The sequence below is a fragment of the Triticum aestivum genome, chromosome 6D (genome assembly GCF_018294505.1).
Source record: "Triticum aestivum cultivar Chinese Spring chromosome 6D, IWGSC CS RefSeq v2.1, whole genome shotgun sequence".
In the NCBI taxonomy this organism is placed as follows: Eukaryota; Viridiplantae; Streptophyta; class Magnoliopsida; order Poales; family Poaceae; genus Triticum; species Triticum aestivum.
In genome coordinates this window covers 68,700,574-68,720,404 of record NC_057811.1, presented here as the reverse complement: position 1 = coordinate 68,720,404, position 19,831 = coordinate 68,700,574, and positions in this window count along the sequence as shown.

Here is a 19,831-nt window from a genome sequence, read left to right as displayed (position 1 = left end):
ATGTGAACATGAGAAAGGAAGCGAGGACTCCAACGGCTGCGACGAGCCCCGTCCCAATTATTTGTGAAGTATTTTACTCTCTTGTGAAGCTATTTTATTGCCCATCCGATCTTGCATGCTCAAAATCATACCTTTTTTCCTCATATCTGTGAGACCAAATTTTGTTAATAACACTGAATCATTTCTGGTGCTGCTCAAGATGGCACGACACCATGGTTTTCACTTCAGTGAGATTTCGATGAAATAACTGAACTTCATTCATTTCAGCACTCACTGCAATATTTGCCTTTCAGCCAAAATATTTCAGCACTCGCTGAAATTTTTCTGAAACTTCTAACTAGCGATGTTAAAAAAAATCTGAAACATCTAACTAGCGATGTTAAAAAAATTCTGAAACTTCTAACTAGCGATGTAATTGTTCTGAATCTTGTCCAGACTCTGACAACACTTAAATCTAAATTTAAGAATTCAGTTAACCTTCCTAAGCTTCAAAAGTTCTGGTTGTAAAAAGCAAATATATGTTTCAGCGTCTCCCTTGCAGACCAAATTTATTTCAAGAATAGTATTTGGAACCAGTATTGTGAAATATTACAACATGATTAATCCGCACTGGACTATGAACATGGCTAGGAAACCTTCTTCGGGACTAAAACCAAACCACACCCTACTCTACCGCTTCATAACCAAGTGTACACTCGAGATCTAAGAATCAACCACTGCTAGACTAACTGCTTGCATCTTCATGATCTTCAATCGCAGCTGCATCCGATAGGCTAGCATTGTACGTCTTCAGCCTTTTCATGGACTTCAGTTTGTTGTAGGGCGAATTAAGAAGGACAACATGCAGCTCTCTTCTATAATTGTCAATGTATGCCTGCATGGGAGGATATGTTAGTATCGTTCCATATGTTTACAAAATTGACAGAATTTTAGGTGTTACTCTACGTACTTGGTCATAAAGCAGTGTAAGATCTTCTCCCGTAAAGAATTCGATGTTCTTCAGCATGTAGAGTGCACAAGAAGAACTACAACAATTAATTCTGTTAGCACCATTTCACGTATTAACAATGAAAAACATATTTAGAAGCTAATACTGTTGACTGACTTGTCATCTTATCTTGGCACAGGAACATGCTTTACTGTCCATTGGGTCACGTTAATGTCTTGCCATGCATGGCTTTGTAGTCCATTGATTCGCAGCGATGCTCTTAGATGTGCTTCCACCCCACGTATCTGCCAAAGTCCATGGTATGAGAAGTTGCTCACGGTTCAAGGTTAGGTATGATGCTAAATGTTGTGTTATATTGAAAGACGTTTAAAATCTCACCACGTGAACCACTTGTGTTACTACGTAGCTGAAAAGTGAATCAAGAATCTGAATCTCCCTCCTTCTGGGGTTTACGACCACAAGGAACCAGTGGGTGTTCGCCATGTTCGTAGGTAGAAAAACCTGGATAGCAAAGATGACTACATCAACATGCATAATGATTACAAAAATAAATGTGTTTATGTCATGGTTAGATGGTACCAGATCATGTCTGAGGTAGTTGTCTCCTTTTGTTGTTCCATGACTGCCCGCCAAAGCGGCCTCGTGGCAGTTCTCGACCTTACCATCTCTTTCGAGCATAGCGACGCCGGCCACCCTCTCAATGTAAACCAGTTGCCCGTCCCTTATGTCCTTAGGATGATCATGACGCATGATCTGAATCACAGCATCAACCAACTAAAACAAAATTCAAGTTAATTGTACTGTGCAAAAGAAAATTGATAAAATAATTTGGCAAATATCTTACTTTGTCACCCAACCATTTGTCATCTAAAACTCCATCTGTCATGGTGAGGCATTGCAAATGCTTCTGTAGCAGAACAATGTCATCAATTACCACCAATTGTTTATCAAGATCTGAGGTGTTGACAATTTCAGCCACGTAATTCTGTCGAAACTTGTCAAGGTCGGTCTCCAGCCTCGAAGCACCTACGTCTGTATGTTTAAAAATGCTTGCACGGTTTTTCCTCTATGTATTCTTTGTGTCCTTGGAATCGTTGGTAGACTCCGATGGAGTCCTGTTTTTCTTTCTCTTCTTATCACTATCGTACAGAACATAATATTCATTGCACAATAATGAAGATGCCACTCTTTTCCGGATGCTCGTACGAGTTGGTAGCATGGAATCAACCACACTACCTTGTCGCTGCTTTGCTAAAGAATCATCATAGTTGTCCTCATCAACTGGGAAGACATGGGTCTCTTCTGGCTCCCTTATTGCCTTAGCCTTGGCAGACCGGTGTTTGCTTTTGGTACCTGCCTCTCCCCCCACCTCAATACTGACATCTTCATCATCTTGATCTCTTCTTTCTTCAGCCTTTCGCACATTCTCATTGTGCCTCAAATTTAGAGGATCCTGTGATTCGAAATAAAGCACTTGTTAGCTTGCAATCTGCGCGAAATAAAAAAACAAAACCAGTTAACTGTAAAATGTGCATCACCAGGAAAGCTTCAAGGCTTGTGGTGGCTTTGGAATGCTTTCGCGAATCCAAACTCGGAGCACCTGCGAAGCATTCAGCTCTTTATAAAGCTGTGAAACATTCTTGAGACTCTCCTTGCAAGCTGCAGCAACAGCTCTGTCTTCTTCATCCTGAACGTGGAAGATCATATGTTAGCTACGAATCTGCATTAACTTAAAACAAAATCAGTTAGATGTGAAATGTGTATCACCATGAAAGCTTCAAGGCTTGTGGTGGTTTTTGAATGCTTTCGCGATTGCAAACTAGGAGCAGGCTGCAAATCTTCAGCTACGTTCTTCATGGGGGCATCCATGTTATCTTTTTGTATTCCCTTAGCAGAAATGCCTTTGGCAATGACCTCCGTGTCTTTTTTTTGTTTTTGCTGGTGAGTAGTATTCTCTCCTGGGACCTCCATTGGGTCCGCAGGTACTCCCAGGTCAGATAGCTGTATGTCCTCTACTCCTGGGCGATCAGCATCAAATATTCCATAGGAGTGGTTCTTTAAAAAAAATGTGTTAGTGTGGAGAGTATTGATAGTAAAAATATTTATAGAAACTCATAATGGTATACTTACATTGAATTCTGTGATGAGGTCGTCCGTGCGTCTGCCGTTCGCAAGTGTACGCCTAAGGCACTCGTCCATTGTTTTTTCAAGGGTGCTCATCCTATCAAATTGTTGTGCACTGGCTTCCCGCACAATGGAGGCAACTTCTTTCAAATCAGCCAATACACGGCCCATGAGTGCCTTATCCTGCAAATTACAAGCAGTTAGAAGCATATGACTTCGATTGTACTTGCAAAGTTACAATATATATTTGTGCCTGATGTTCATCATTTACCTGACCGTCAGTCTTTGGTTTGACCGGCGTCCCAACTGGTGGCGGATTGAAAGGCCGTAGCAGGTCATCGACATACTGTATGCTAGTGTCGTTAGTATCATTCAAAACATATGGTAGATAATCAAGGCACACATTACTAACACTTTACCTCTCCAACCCCTATATAATTTTTGTTGATTATGTTGTCAACCTTCTGTGCCTTCTCGTCACTCCAGTTTTGGATAAGCGGCCTTAACCTTGATGCATACGAGATGGTAAAGTCCAATTGGCGCACCCTCCACTTCTCGTAGTACCACGTCTGCATTACAACAAAAACAGCTTAGAAAATTTTCCATAAAATTAAATGTATTGTATGTTAATAATGATTGTATTACTTGCAGCAGTGGTAGGTTGCCCTCCAGATTTTCTCCACCATTTACAAATTTCCTAACGCTAGTCATAAGATGGTCAAGTGTAAGCTGTCCAAAATTGGTGCTCTTTATTGTCTCAATGTTTCTAACAATCCCAAGGTATCTGTTGTCCACATACTGTTGTGTTGTCGGGCATACATATTTGCCTATGGTATACAAGACAAATGGCCTGACAAAATTAGGTGTGCTGTCGCCTTTCATCTTGGCTAGCAATCCTTTCAAAGTTACTTTTGTGTCATTGAGGTCTTTCAGTTCTTTCCACAACTCCAAAGTATCATTGTGATTTGAAGAGACATGATTCTTCCCCATGCAGGGCAGGCCTGTTATATGCTCCACATCTTTTAGTGTGATCCTACATGGTCTCCCATTAATTATAAAGGCATCCTGCTCTGCATCATATGAATAAGCGATGGTCTGGCATAGTAGATGTCTCATTCTCATGCCAGGAGTCTTGAGAAGTTCACCCAGTCCAATCAACTTGATGTACGTCAGTTGCTGTGCGTTTAATTCTTTTATGAACTTCTCGTATTGCAGCAATGAAGCAACCTGAGTTCCCTGCATGTACAAATAGTGTGATTAGATTCTGTATGGTATTCATTTAAACACGCATAGAACCAACTAGATCTAATCTATGCCAATATCAAAATTGTGCTCTACAGTACTGCATGAAATTATAGAGCTTCTAGGCCATATAATGAACACCAGACATAGAAAAACAAGCTATCTCTGTCGGCAAATTGATTGATAATAGTATAGATTTTTAGTAGAAAGAGCAGACTTTGGTCTATGTACACTACTAAAGTTTCAGGCGTCACGCTTACGAAAATAATTGAATACATGATCACAAGATCAATAGTTTATAGATAATCACCATATTAGGAATGTAACATGTGATCCTACTGTCCATCTTTCTCTTTAGTTTTCTCCTTTCTTTCTCGTCAACCTAAAATTTAATATAGTACATACATTTGATGTTCTCAATGCCAAATAAGTGAGGCGTGCAACTTACGTACAAAACTACTTTGTATTCTGTCTACTGCGCATTTGATCAGGCATTTAGGAGTACTACGATTATTTTGTTGATTCGGTTGCTGGTTTTAAACAAAGTTGAATTACTAGTCCTTCCTTTCCATATCGTTGCACGTAGAACTTTCCAGCATGAAAATTAGCGCAAGTTTCATTACAGAGAGAGGCATTCACGACTAAAAACTAAGAGAGGAAGGTATCCACAATCTCCCTTAAGTTTTGCTAAAGCACATCTAGATGTGCTCTAAGTATTGCTTATCTAAGTCCTATGTCATTGATTTTATGCTAAGATTCGTGCAAGCCTTTCTAGACACACCCATCTCCCTTCGGTAAAATAGGGATAGTTCGTTATGGTTGTAACTAAATGAGATCAAAAAGAAGTGCGCCGTAAATAACGGGATTGCATGCAGACGGGAAGGAGGGTGTATACAGAATACAAGGATCTCGATCGTTACCGGAGGATTCTCTCGATGGCAACCGGCTCCATTGCCGTTCGCTTTCATCTCTTGATTCGCCGGCTTCTCCGACGTGCCCTTCTCTTTCGTCGGCTTCTCTGACGTGCCCTTCTCTTTCATCTCAGGATTCGCCGACGCAGGCTTTGAAGATGACGGCTCAGTCGGCTTCACCGACCTGGGAGCTACTTTGGGCGGCGTGGGGTGGTAATTCGGTGTAGTCATGGAAGGCTAGGTATGGGAGGCGTGGGGTGGAAGTATACGATCTATGCCGTGAAAAGCTTCGTATTTATAGGGGATTCTCTAACAACCGATCACAAGGAAATATTGGGAATTTGGGATCTCAGGAAGAGGTAGTTTTAGATCATGTAATGTTTATTTATAGGGGATTCTCTAACAACCCACCACAAGGAAATATTGGGAATTTGGGATCTCACGAAGAGGTAGTTTTAGATCACGTAATGTTTTTTTAGCTATTTTTTTATTTTGAGAATTTTTTAGCAAGTTTAGATGAGTAATCTCAACCGTGAAGCGTTTGGGCTTCTTGTGCTTTCTTATACGGGCCTATGGGATGAGCCCATTTTAAATGTGAACATGACAAAGGAAGCGAGGACTCCAACAGGCGGGACGAGCCCCGTCCCAATTATTTAGGACGGGCATGCGCGAGGGCGCTTCGTCCTCTGCCACGACTCTCCAAAAACGGTTCCTCTGCCTCTGTGTCCTCTCGATTCCCTCTTCCTCTGCGTCGCCCACTCTCCCAACAATCTGGCTTCTGGAACGGTGAGTTCTCCTTCCTGTCAATTTTGTTAGTAGTTCTCCAGTAGCAGCACATACGATGGCCTTCTTCTTGTCAATTTCTTGTTCTCCTGCTTCTTTATTTTGTGCGCACAGATTCATCTGCCTGCAACATCTAGTTCGTTGCCTTATGATAATTTTGCACACAGATTCATCTGCATGCAACATCTAGTCCGTTGTCTTGTCAATTTCTTGTTTTTCTCCTGCTTCTTTAGTTTGTACACACAGTTTCATCTGCATGGGCGATGAACAATTCATAGATACATGTTTATTCTTGATTGTTGATGAAGTTGTTTAGATAAATATTTCAAGAGCGTCAATTTTGATTGTTAATTCGCATATACTCCCTCTGCAAGGAAATATAACAACTCTTGGTTCACTTCTTTAGTGATTTCTTTACAGAGGGAGTACTTGTTTAGTTTAAATTGTTCATGCACTTGTTTACATAAACTTTCAATAGCGCCAGAATTCCTATACTATCTGCCGTCATATTCTTCTCGGCTTATTGTTATCATGTTATTGTCATGCTTCATGTCTTATACTGGTTTCATCAATTACAGTCCTTCGGCATGGCATTCGAGAATGATTATGCTGCTAGGGCAGATGGAAATACCGAAATTTGTGTGAAGTACACGAACAAGGCTAGCTGTGTTGAGTACTGCATTGGCAGATTCAAATACTGGCTGCGGAACGACGACCAGAAGATAGTTGCACTGGATGTGGAGTACACCTGGCCTCGTGGTTCGACACAGATGGCGGCCGTGGTCCAGTTATGCATTGGCATCTACGTCCTCGTGTACCACATAAGCGTTGCTGATGAGCACTGCGGCCTGCTTGCCGCCTTCCTGCTCGACGAGGAGTACACCTTTGTTGGGGTGGACATCAACAATGACGAGAAAAAACTCAAGCATGTTGGTCTGGTGGTACAAAACTTTGTGGATATCCAGAATATGTGGAGAGTGCCTGATCCAGTGACAATTAAGCCAAAGTATGGCTTGCCTGACTACACTGGTTCCATCATCCACCACAGCTACAACAAGATGAAGGACGCTCTCACAGAAGATGACCACCATATATGGGCAGAAGCGCCCTTGCCCTTGAAGAACATCTATTATGCTTCCATGGACGCGTATGCCACCTACGACGTATACAGGCGGTTGGTGAACTTCCAGAAGGGGTTCGAGAGTCAGCGCCAGCATCTCGCCAAACCATCTAGGCGGTCAAAGAAGTCCGGAAGGAAGAATGAATCAACCTAAAATGTTTCTTCTATTTATCTAGCCGATAGTCTGTAAACTTTATTATACTGCTAGTAAGTCGTAAGTTCAAATTTCCTGCAAGTTGAATCATCCTTTATTCTAGCTGTCTTGCCTAATTTGATCCACGTTGACGAGATATTATACTTAAGATGTTTATTTTGTTTCGGTTTCGCTAGCTATGATACAGAATGCGATAGCCATTTTTACCAAAAGATTATTTCAGATTTATAATGAATACTGTTCTCAATTGGGTTTGAATAGAGAAATTTTATTTTTTAATTGCATAGAGAAAGTTCATTTTTTTAATCAAAAGAAGGGTCGCCCCCTCTGATTTTTCCATGAACAAAAACCACATGGTCTTTCAAGCCCCTGATACAAACTACAGCTAGAACTAAAGTAATCAACTAGCAGCACAAATCATACAAGGTAGCAAGCCCAGCCAGACTTAACATGAAGGTCCAAAAAATAAAACTACGGCAGAGATGCGCAGGCGACACCGCAGTACCCTGTGACTCCACACTTGCGATGAACTGTACAATTCACCTGCTACATGCTCTAGCCTGCGCATATAGACCATCAGCACCTCTTTGCTCCCAACATCAGCACCTCTTTGTTTACCACCTTCATCTGCAATATAGACCATCCCATGATCCACAAGCAAATTAGCTAAACAAGAATCATAAGATCACTATACCATTTATTTTGTAATCTCACATTATTCCTGCATTGCCAAAGAGTCAAGAACACAACTGATGCCCTTCCCGCATCTCCTACGCAAACACTCATAGGTAGTTCTACCATCTTAACTCCATGATTTAAAATATTAATAAAACCCCCTTAACGATTCCATTTGCATTACCATCGTTCATGATTATAGCCAGGGAAACAACAGCCAATAAAGCAACCACCTGTGAAAGACCTATTTTGAGTCCTGAATAGGGCCGAATCCTAGCATTTACTCTAAATGCAACATGTCCTCCTCTCATAGTCATCATCACCCAAGACATAATGAAGACGTAACCCCATAGATGCATAACTGCTATCAAAATAGTTTTCGCACTATACCTAGTGTAAAGGACACTCTTGTGTTGTCGTGCTACATTTGTGGCTCCTCGGTCAACATGTTCATAACCACCTCGATCTGAAGATCTTCACGGGTGGTGGTCTTGAAACCGAAAAGAACGGCTTTATGAACCTTAAGCTCTTCACTGTCAACAAAATCACTCCATCCCTTGCCGAAGATGATGCGGCCATCATCACACTTGTGGTACTTGACCGGCATGAAACTGTCCTTGCACAGCCGAATGCCAGCAAGCCCATCTCCCGGTATCTCCCCATCTCCTGGGGTCTTCAGGGCGTTGACAACTTTCACCGGTAATCTCTGTATGCACCGTCATAGGAAGAAAAATTATCAAATATGTGAAGGAGAAGTAATCAAAAGGATCTTCAGCTACATCTACATATATTACATAAGGATCTTCAGTTATGGGAAACAAAAGGATATGCAAAAACACACATCTGTGTATTCACTGGTTTCAGCTACAATAGCATATCATTAAACTTTCTCTCCATGAAAAAACAAAGAAAATTGCGTACAAAATAGAAAATACTAGTACACCAAAAACATACCATCGTCTTTCCTGCTATGTTTGACTTGGTGAAGCGGTGGACAAAAAATGCACCTATATAACCTTTCTTCATCGCCAAAAGGTCATGTAGGTTACGCTCCTCTTGCTTCGTAAGATTAATTCCCTTCGTTATGACAGCTAATTCTAGAGGATCTTTACGCTCTTCGTTTTGATCGCATGTCCTTGGCAGGTTGCAGCAGTACACCATAGGAATGTCTTCAGTCAAATCGAAGGAGACAAGTTCGCCTTGTCGCAGGTCGAAGTCTTCAACAAACCTGCACCAGTTTTCACCACAGATGATCGCCCTTGAATTCCCTTTGTACACGCCAAAATCATACATGCGGCTCCCTCTCGCTTGAAAAAGCAATGAACTGTCTGGGATGGCGCTGAACTGGTGCCTTGCGTAGCATGGCACGATCTGTAGATGTAGAATTTAATTGCTATTTATTTCCTACATATTGTTAATCTTCAAAGTAGAGGGGAACAAACACAATACAAGTAAAAATTGACATGATTATTTATACCAGAGCTGAAGTGTCCCTATCTAGCCTGATGGTAAATGTCAACCCATCAGCATTGGGCCTGTTGCAGTCCTGTAGGTTATGCACACCACCTGTGTAAACAAAATAAAATGAAGAAAAGCAAAGGATGAGAATTTAAGAAAAGGGCTTATGCATGTAAACACACTAGGCAACAATCATACAGTATAATCAACAAAGGTACTGCATCAGTAATCAACAATCATACACTTGAACTGAGCGGGTGGCTCGCCCTCCACTCCTCATAACCCCGCAACGCAGCGCGTGCCCGCCGCACCACAGCTTGTTCAGACATGTCCTTCTCTTCATCCTCGACCTGTAGCATGGGCTCACCCCGAGCGTCAACGCGCGGCATTGGCCCCTCCTCCTCTGCCGCACAACTGAGGTAGTGTCTAAGACTGAGCAGTAATCTTTGAGAAAAGTCCTATGAAAACATAAATCCTACTGCTGCTGTTACTCGGCCCACCCGAATGTACACACGCACACCTTCAACATACAGCCCATCTACATACATCCGCATCCAACAATATGTTCCTTGAAAAAGAAAAGAAAATCTGTTCTGGACGGACGAAATCGTCAGGGTAACCAACTCAATTAGCCACTTGTCTGTCATGTTGGAGAAAATGAACTTACTTCACTTTTTCCTGGTACTACATAACCACACAAAATAAAGACTAAAATAATTCCTAAAAACTCTGATATATTGTACGCCCTCTCATTTATAATCTTTAAAATATGAACTAATTTGGGCAACAGAATTAAGAGTTTATTTTTATTTCCCTACAAAGATACAAATATTTGGATCAAAATTTCATATTCTGCAAAAAAAATATAGCAGTAAATATCATTCTGAGAAATGTTTAGTTGACTTGCAATCTAGGACTACAAGTTAATGGCTGCCTTACTAAACCCAACCTAATTTCGGCCTAAAAAGGAATTTAATCCACTAGCTCATCTTATAAGTTTTGAGCCCACCCTCTGGTTTCTTCCTGGATTCGCCACTGCACAAGGCCAATATTTTTTAAAGTTTTTAAAGGACTGTTTGCTGAAATTTGCTGCTATTGTGTTACGCATCTGCACTTGTTCATTGTTATGAAAACCCTGGAATACCGAAACCCTAGAAAAAACTACCCGGCTAGCCACCGATGTAGAAAACTTCCTTCAATCTCTGCATCGCCTTCCACCTAACCTCCGATTTAAAAATCCTAACTATCTAATCTCTGACTTTGAAAACCATATCCAACTCCCGAAACGGCAACACAACAAGGAACAAAGAAGTCGAAGATTACAAGTTAGGGTTTCTCACTTCACCTAGTCGCCGGTAGTCGCTAGGTGCTTGCTGGCGGCCTCCCAATCTCACTCCGCGCTCTTTTGCTCCAACCGTCGAGAGCGGCCAGGCGAGTAGGTGGCGGGGTCGCGGCGGGGTTGCTTGTGGGGAGGGTGGGGGTGAGGGGGGCGGGGGTGTGTGGGCGATGGGGGTGATGACACAGACCCTATCCGTGTCAAGCACACAAAATAACGGCCCGTGGGTCCAGTTCGTAAAGAAACAACCAAATAGGCCCACAGGCCGCTTACCAGTCACAAAGTAAAACCCTATGTTACTAATAAAAAAACACAAAGCAAAATCCTTTTGTCTCAAAAACAAAAACAAAGGAAAATCGTAAAAAAGAGGGAAACCCTTTTTGGGTGAGTTCAACGTGAACGTGATGGTGAGAGGCTCAAGGAGGAGTTTTGTGCGTTTACAACACCTTTGTTTTAGAGAAAAAAAATGCACCTTACAATGTGAAATTATAAAATCGTTATTAATAAGTGCTGAAAATTCCTTATTTATTCCAGAATAAACAAACTTTAATAATGGGGTAGGTAATTGCTTCGCCTTTCTCGCCCCCCCACATATTCGGGCCATTTACCGCATTTCTATGGTTGTAACCTCGAAAGTTCAAGATCTTATGCGGCCACCATGAAATCATAGCAGGGAATGGGATGAGTGCCCCATGTTAAGCTCTTTCGTCCATATATGTGCCATATGCTACCAACGGGAGGCGTGGCCTCGAAGCCGTTCTCTACGGCTATGATGCCCGTCTGCTGTCGTTATAATCAATGCAAATTCGTGAGGGGCTAAAAATTCACCGGACCTGGTGTGGGGACGGAGTAATTGACCACGAGTACCCCGAAGACGGCAAGACAATAATTCAAGACATCAGGGCTAGCAAAGCCCGTCAGTCCGACTGCCCGGCCGCTCCTGCCGGCTCCCCGTCCGACTGCTCCACCCGGCCGGCTGCCGGTTGCCGGCTGCCGACTGCCCAAAGTCGGCCGCTGCACCGACAAGACCCCGACAAGACCCTGACGGGACAGCCACACCGCGGCATCATCTACAGTGTACTTGTCCCCTTGGCACTATTTTATAAATTGCCTAGGGAACAAGCATGACACCCATCATGCCTTGCCCATACTACTACATGGCTTGGTTTGTAAGCTACCCAAGATAGCTTACAACCAACGCCACCACCACCCATGCTAAGCTAGCCCTGCCTATTTATATGGGCATCCATCCATCCACCAAGGAGAGGAGAACACCCACAGCCACGCCACATGCACTTGGCCGGCCACAAGGCCACTCACGCATGCATGCTCAGGCACATGCAGCCACTAGCTCATACGCATATATACCAAGTCAGATGCCTATGGCACTAACTTCAGATACAGCTCCAGGAGGACTTTGTACTGCCTCATGTACACCTCAGATATATACTCAGACATGCAGGAGTAGGGGTCTTATCTCTCCGGAGAGCCCCGAACCTGGGTAAACTAGCGCGTGCTACTCGCATACCCGCTCCCGGTCCTATCAGCAGCAGTCTTACCCTCACACTAAGCCCTTGTGGCATCTGTCGCCTCGCAACCCCCCGTGAGAATACCACGAAAGTTGGCGCCCACCGTGGGGCGGTACTACTACTATGCTACCACGCTGCTGCTGGTTTCGCAGTCCGGCCGGACCATTTTCGTCTTCGCCGCGGCGGCGTCGCGCCGTCTCTCCAGTAGCGGTCGGGGGCTCGACATCGACACGCCCCCGGAATGGCCGCGAGGGGCGGCGCGTCCTCGCCGTCGGTCTCGCCATCTTCATCATCTCTATCGTGACGACCGTCGTCTCTCCGGTCGTGCTCGGGGGTTCGACACCAACTCGCCCCCGGGGCAACCGCGGGGAGCGACGCATCCTCGTCGTCGGCGTCGGCCTCTTCGTCACCACCGTTGCGATGCCGGCCATCCAAGCGCACGCGCGCCACACGCGGGGCCTCGCTTCGGTCGGCCGTGTCCATCCACGCACCGCTCGCGCCTGCTCTCCTCCGTGTTGCGCCTTGCTCCAGCCGAAACACGCGTTCGCTCCTCCATACACCATCTATGCAAGCTAGCTAGATGCAAGTCAATAGCCAAACCATTCCCCGTACGCATCCCAGACTTAAGCCAGACAATTGCCAGATATTACTCAGATAGTGGTCAGATATTGGTCATACATTAGTCAGACCATGGCTATGTAGCATATTCCCATATAATGGAGATACACTAGCTCGCATGTGCCCTACTCCGCCGGCGCGGTCGTGCTGCCGCCCCGCTTGCCTCCACTCTGCTCCGCCCACGCGTGCGCGCAGCCGTCTCGGCTCGCCTCCGCTCCACTCCGGTCACTAGCAGTCCGCCGCCGCCATCCACAACCAGCGGATGCCCCTCCCACCTGCTCCTCCGTGCGGGGCCTTCTCCGCCCCGAGCGCCTACACCATCGCTCAGCTCCTTCGCGGCCGCACCCGGCGCCCGGCGCCCGCGGCTCTCGCGCACCCGCAGCTGGCCGTCCCGCTCAGGCGGCTCCGTCCGCGCCGCTCCGCCACACCACCGCATGCCCGCGGTTTCAGCCCTGCTCCTCCGCGCCTGCCAGGTCCCCGCGGCCGCCTCGCCCCCGCCTCCGACCTCCTCCCACGAGGCCGACTCTCTCATGCCGCCTCCTCGCAGTCTCGCAGCCGGCGACCTCGATAGCCGTGGCAAATCAGCGCCACGCGCGTCCTCCGCCGGGTCCCTGTGGCCCTCGTCCACGCCCGCCTCCTGCGCCGACTACGACCACCCGGCCGGCCTGGCCGACTGGTCTCCTGTGTCGCCCCGCGGCCGCCTCCGACCGCGCCAGCTGCGCCTCGGCATCCGCACCGCCGCCTGTTCCGGCCGCTCCCGGCCCGCGCACGCACCAGGCTCCGGCTTTTCCCTCGTGCCGGCTTGGCTCCGCCTCGCGGGCGCGCCCCGCGCCGACTCCAAGCCTGGCCTGCCGGCTGCGCGGCCCGGCCGCCTGCTGGCTCCGCGCCAGCTCCGAGCCCGGCCTGCCGGCTGCGCGACCCGGCCGCCGGCTAGCTCCACGGCGGCTTGTGCCCGCCACCCGGCCGGCCCTGTCGCCGGCTCCCGCGCCTTGCCGCCTGTTGCTCCGCTCCCGGCACCCCCGCAGCCGGGTCCGCACGCCCGCACGACGGTCCTGCCGGCTCTCTGTTCTGTTTGTTCGTGAAGAAAAGAGGCCTGCTGCTCGGGCTAGAAAAGTCAAGGGCTATGCCCAGCTGGCTGCTAAAAAAGAAAAAAAGAAAAAGAGAAAAAAATAGCGGGGGCCGGCTGCCCGCGCGGAGCCTGCAAGAAAAGTCAGTGGCCGGGTGTTTAAACAGAAAGAAGAAGAAAAATAGTCCGGCTGCTCGCGTGATCCATCCGGCTGTTAAAAAGAAAATCGTCCGGCTGCAGACGAGAAATGAAGCAGAAGAAGAAGTGTCCGTCCGGCTGCTCACAGTCGGGCAAAGAGAAAAAGAAAAATGTCCGTCCGTCCGTCTGCTTCGCCACTCGGACGACAAGACGCAACCCGGCCTGCCGGCCCGCTTCAACGCCTAGCCGGCAGGAGCGCCGGCCCGGGCGCCTGCCCGCCTCGCCGCCCGTTCGGTCGGATCCGACCGGCCGGGACCCCCCTTCGAGCACCCGGAGGCTCGAAGACCATACCCAGCGGGTGCGCCGGCGCGCTCCGCGAGCGCCGCGCAGCGCCGGCTGTCTTCGTCAACCTCCGCCTCATCTGCGTCAAAGCAATGTGAGCTCCTCACCCGCATATTTTTGCACCGTGCAAACACGGATAACCCCGAGCGATGATCGGGGGCTATCTCCGCATTTTATTACAGTTGCACTACTGTTCGCCCTGGCGCCAGCCAGAGTTGGCCCGGAGGCTGGCCGCTTGGCCTGAGACGTTTGTTCCCGCAGACGGCTTAATAGCGTGCGCGGTACCAAAGGCTCACTCTTAGTCACAGACCGCAGAGCGGCTGTCCGTCTAGCAAGGGTGAACGCTGGAGGCCACCCACACGAAAAACGTCTAGGAAGAAAAACGGTTCAGGCGACCCGGCTGTTTCCTTTATGAGTATCTGCTCAGTTAAATCCGCTCCCAGAGTCTGAGTACTGTACACTCCACTCCGCGGCCCACTCTCAGCCACAGACCGCAGAGCGGCTGTCCGGAAAGCGAGAGCACAAGCCAAAGAGTGGAGGGAACATGAAAAAGATGGAAGGGGGCTCGGACAAAACCGAGTCGGCACCCTCCGCATAAAACTTGCAATGCTAAAAGCAAACATTTGATATATCTGCACGGACTGACTTTGTCTTTTGCATGATCATTTTCGTGGGGAACCCCCCTCCTCACTCGGAGGCTGGGAGGCTACGCCCGGTGGGTAAGCTGGCGCGCCCCACTGGAAGCAAACCGCGCCGGCTGCAGCCCGCAGCCGGCTGTCAGCGACACCATCAGTCGGCGGACCACGCGTCTGCGCCCGACAGCACCGGCCGGCGGATTTCGTGTCCGCGCCCGGCACCCTCGACGCCATGGTCTACACCAACAAACGCGAAAAGCCTCCGTCCAACTTTTCCAAGTTGCCCGGAGGCTCGGAGGCTACACCCAGCAGGTGCGCTGGCGCGCCCCCGCCCGAAGCAAGCTACGCCGGCTACGGCCTGCAGCCGGCCGTCATCGGCATTTTCTACATCAACACCCGCCAAAAAACCTCCGCCCAACTTTGCCAAGTTGCCCGGAGGATTGGAGGCTACTGACGGAGTAATTGACCACAGGTACCCCGAAGACGGCAAGACAATAATTCAAGACATCGGGGCTAGCAAAGCCCCTCAGTCCGACTGCCCGGCCGCTCCTGCCGGCTCCCCGTCCGACTGCTCCACCCGGCCGGCTGCCGGTTGCCGGCTGCCGACTGCCCGAAGTCGGCCGCTGGACCGACAAGACCCTGACGGGACAACCACACCGCAGCATCATCTACAGTGTACCTCTCCCCTTGGCATGATTTTATAAAGTGCCCAGGGGACAAGCATGACACCCATCATGCCTTGCCCATACTACTACATGGCTTGGTTTGTAAGCTACCCAAGGTAGCTTACAACCAACGCCACCACCACCCATGCTAAGCTAGCCATGCCTATTTATATGGGCATCCATCCATCCACCAAGGAGAGGAGAACACCCACAGCCACGCCACATGCACTTGGCCGGCCACAAGGCCACTCACGAATGCATGCTCAGGCACATGCAGCCACTAGCTCATACGCATATATACCAAGTCAGATGCCTATGGCACTGACTTCAGATACAGCTCCAGAAGGACTTTGTACTGCCCGATGTACACCTCAGATATATACTCAAACATGCAGGAGTAGGGGTCTTATCTCTCCGGAGAGCCCCGAACCTGGGTAAACTAGCGCGTGCTACTCGCATACCCGCTCCCGGTCCTGTCAACAGCAGTCTTACCCTCACACTAAGCCCTTGTGGCATCTGTCGCCTCGCAACCCCCCGTGAGAATACCACGACATGTGGTGTCATCGTACAACCCCTAGAGGGTGTGGTAAAACATCGAGAGCAGCATGTATTGGCCCTCACATAGGCTGTGTGCAAACGGGACCATATCGCATGTCGGATCAAGCCATCGAGAGAGAATGCGTCCGGCCTGTGAAAGGAGTGCGGGGCCCGTTCCTTCATTTGCCTCAAATCTCGATGCCACATGATGTTAGACCTAGTAACCAAGGCATGTCTCATGCATCGCACTGAACTGGACCCACAACATGCATGCACACATGTCCACGTATGAGTCTAAATGGCGGGGATGCATGGTTCGCGGACTGGCGTAAGTGGTGTGAGTCCAGTTTGGATCTAGCTACCAAGAGGTAACGCATGAGTCTAAACGTCTACCAAGAGGATGCATGTCCACGTATGAGTCTAAACGTCTACGTGATGCTCCACACGTGGGGCTAGACGGCGGGTCTGCATGTGCTTTGGATATAGCTACCAAGAGGTAATGCATCCGGTTTGTGTCTAGGCGGTGCTTCATGGGGCCTGGCGTGGTCTCGTCGTATGACCCATGAAGGGTGTGGTCAAACACCGAGAGCGGCACGCATAAGCCCTAATGCGGGCTATGTGGAAGGCATGCCATATCGCATGCTGGATCTAGCCAATGGAGGGAACGAGTTCGGCATGCAGACGGAGTGCGGGGCCCGTTCCTTCATTTTCCTCAAAATTCGTTGCCTCTTCATGTGGTCCCTATCCAAAAAGGCCCGTCTAGTGCATCACACAGAGCTGGATTCACACCATGCATGCACACTTGGCCACGTAGACACCCACCGTAAACCTTTAGCCAAGTTGACCCACACCATCCATCCACCCTTGACCCCACCTCGGTTCGTTGGATCTCCGACGAGTCCCTTCCCTCGGTATGCCAAGCATGTTAAAACGAAACACGGCTACACGTCTTGCACACCAAGATTGGCGCATCATGCACTAGTGCCAACAAACATGTCCAGCTGAGCATCTTTGCCCATTATCTCGATCGAGGCGGCTAGCGGTGCATGTTGTCAGCCCGGTTGCCTAGCGGTGCATGCTATGGGTAGACATGAATCGCATCACATTGGATCAAGATTCCCCTCTCTTGTACCGGACGCCGGAGCAGCACACATGCATGGTAGAAGAATCTGCGTGGTTGATGTGGGAGCTTGGATGAGACGCCATGGGATAGGTGCATGCTGAAATTCAAGATTTAGGAATTGATAACAAAATGAAAACGACAATTCAATTGTTTGTGCAGGTGTACAACATGTATTAAGGAAAATGTGGAATATGACACGTTCACATGCCTTTTGGCAACAAGTGCACTTTTGGAGGGGAAAAAACAGGTAGCCCCCGTGCCTCCCACGATTTTTGTTCCATGTATTTCGCCACAAATATTGGAGGAAAAAAGAAAAATGTATTTTCCCCTCAAAAAACGACTTGGGAAGAAAATATGAAGTAACCATATTTAGCTACTCCGTGGAGGTTGTCCCCCGTGGGGAGAATCGATCTACCTCTCCTTGATTTTAGGGTGAGTTCAACGTGAACGTGATGGTGAGAGGCTGAAGAAAGAGTTTTGTGCGTTTACAACAACCTTTGTTTTAGAACTGTATAATAATAAATGAAAGAGAATATGTGAAAAACTAAAAAGAAAAAGGATATGCATACATGATGGGCCAGCCCAACCATCTACAGGGACGCGTGGTCCAGCACGCGGGTGAGGTTCGCTTGGGACAGCCCAACCAAATTTGGCCCAATGCTGAGATGCACCGGGCGCAACTGACGGGTGGTGGGAGTTTAGTCCCACCTCGCCAAGCGAGACGCGCACGCACCTACTTATATACGCGGCTGGGAGACCAATTGCATGAGCCTCTCTCACTAAAACAACACGTTTCCTATCCACTTTTGTGTATGCCCTGTGGGGCCTACTAGCAGGAGAAATCAACATCCCACGGGTCTGCATCCTGGCCCATATGGTTGGGTTTCTAGTCGTATGCAGGCCGTGGGGTTTGATATCTCCTGTTAGTTGGTGGGCTTTTTCTTTTCCAAATCACCCAATTTTTTTTACACAGTCACATCCATGTAATAAACATGATTATCAAAGAAAATTCAGCAATAATGAAGTTTACACTGTCCCCTTAGGGTAAAGTCAGAGGTATGTACCTGAGTTTCACTGAGCCACTATAAATTATATAAAATTCTAAATTTTTTGGAAAACTTTCAAATTCTGTCTATGTTTACGAAAAGATCATGTGTACAAAATTTCAGGTGATTTGGATGTGGTCGAAAAAACCACCTTGTTAGAAAAACTCGGTTAAGTGAGACCAAACGGTCCGTCTGTAATGAAGTGATTTTTTTGACCATCTCCAAAATAACCCCAAATTTGTTGTACACGATGCCATAAATGTAACAAACAGGATATCCAAAAATAAAACTCAAATTTTTTAGGTTTACACTGTCCCCTTATGAAAAATTTCGTGGTAAGGCAAGTGAGGTAGCTCATGACCATAGCCATGGCATACATTGTTCAAATGGCCTCAAACCGTCCCCCTTTACCCAAGTTGACCCACACCATCCATCCACCCTTGACCCCACCTCGGTTCGTTAGTTCTCCAACCAGTCCCTCCCTCCGTAAGCGAAGCATGTCAAAGCGACACACGGCTACCCGTCTTGCACACCGAGATTGGGCATCATGCACTAGTGCCAGCAAACATGTCCAACTGAGCATCTTTGCCCATCGTGGACACTACCGCATGGTCTAGCTCGAGGTGGCTAGCGGTGCATGTTGTCGGCTTGGTTAGCTAAGGGTGCATGATATGGGTCAACATGAATTGTATTGCATCACATCTAGATTCCCCTGTCCGGTACCGGACACCAGAGGCCCGGAGCAGCGCGTGCATGGTACAAGAATCTGCACGGTCGCTGGCGGAGCTTGGATAAAACAAATTTGACCTAATTGACATGGGGTAGGTGCATGCTGAAATTCAATATTTAGGAATTGTTAACAAAATAAAAACGACAATTCAATTGTTTGTACAGGTGACACGTTCACATGCAATATGGCAACTAGTGCACTTTTGGAGGGGAAAAACAGGTGCACTCGTTCCACCGTGCCTCCCATGATTTTTCTTCCATGTATTTCGCCACAATATTGGAGGAAAAAAAAGAATGTGATTTTGCCTCAAAAAACGACTTGGGGAGAAATTCTCAACTAACCATATTTAGCTACTAGGTGGAGGTTGCCCCCGTGGGGAGATTCGATCTACCTCTCCTTCATTTTAGGGTGAGTTCAACGTGAACGTGATGGTGAGAGGCTCAATGTGGAGCTTTGTGTGTTTACAACACATTTGTTTTAGGAAAAAATAAGCACCTTATAATGTGAAATTATAAAATCCTTATTAAAACATGCTAAAAATCCTTATTTTAAAAAACTTGTTTGTCTTGCTAGATAAAACAAACATAAAATTATGGGGATCGTTTATCGCGTGGCCTTTCTCCCCCCCTCCCTCCCATATTCGGGACATT